This window comes from Elephantulus edwardii, unplaced genomic scaffold, assembly GCF_000299155.1.
Source record: "Elephantulus edwardii isolate Elephantulus edwardi_28Jun2011 unplaced genomic scaffold, EleEdw1.0 scaffold00060, whole genome shotgun sequence".
Classification (NCBI taxonomy): Eukaryota; Metazoa; Chordata; class Mammalia; order Macroscelidea; family Macroscelididae; genus Elephantulus; species Elephantulus edwardii.
In genome coordinates, this window is record NW_006399810.1 from 15,695,150 (window position 1) to 15,696,194 (window position 1,045).

A 1,045-nucleotide genomic window follows, 5' to 3' on the forward strand; every position below is an offset into this window, starting at 1 on the left:
TGGAGGGACAGCGCAGGAGGGGAAGACCCTCTATGAGATGGATTGATTTGGTGACTCGGGTAATCGGGATGGGTGTGTCAGAGGCGGTGCGGTTGGCACAGGATAGAGCAGGGTTTAGGGCTGTTGTGCATAGGGTCGCTATGAGTCGCAAACAACTCGACGGCACATAACAACAACAAGAACAACCTCAGATCATCCCATTCATACTCTTCAAAAGGAAATTTCATCTGCACACACAGAGCTATTAAATTGGAACCAAGTCCACTGGTGTGAATTGGTTTTCCAAGGCAGTAAAATTGCACAGGGGCAGACTGCCAACCTTTACCCGTGGTCAACCTGCATGGCTTTTGGGTTAGTAGCACAACTCCCTATGCAAACAAGATCAGGGAGAGAGCGAGCACAATCTAAAAGGCTGAATTAAAGGCACAGATTGTGGGATTCATTGTGTTGCTCTTCATGCATAGCTGCTTTAGGGCAAGAGCCAAAATGTTAAAAGCAGTTGTTAAGACTGAAACTTACCCACAGTGGTTTTCACTATGGCTTGCACTGTGTCAGTCAGCTCAGTTGCTTTACAAAGAATATTTTCAACAAGATTTTATAATTACGAGTTAAGCATAAGAGAAAAATTTTCATATAGGATTATATGTTAATTATTCCAATCTGATTTAAATTCAGACTTAGGAATGAAATTTGTTTACAATCTGGAGTTGCCAATATATATAAAATTGTTATTGTTATAAGGTGCCATCAAACCGACTACACCTTACAGTGACCCTGCGAACAACAGACAGAACTTTTGCCCGATCCTGTGTCATCCTCACAGTCATTTAATATTTAAGATTACAAGTCATTAAATTGGTAATGAGACATAAAAATCTTCTATCCTCACAAAGTGTTGTTTATTCTTAAACAATTTTCCCCAACAGAACCAAAAGCTGGTATTTTAAAGAAAAAATGTGGCTGTGTGGTTTGCCCCAGTCTAAAAAGTACAAAAATCAAAGTATTCTTGTGAACCATGATTTTTTTTTCCTTTTTTTTTTTTTTT

General features: G+C 39.2%; 1 protein-coding gene across 1 annotated transcript in view; it reads right to left on the reverse strand.

Annotated features, from left to right (window-relative positions):
* DIP2C (DIP2 disco-interacting protein 2 homolog C (Drosophila)) overlaps window positions 1-1,045 on the reverse strand; it is a 693,228-nt gene that overhangs the window by 291,388 nt on the left and 400,795 nt on the right. The window lies entirely within an intron of this gene.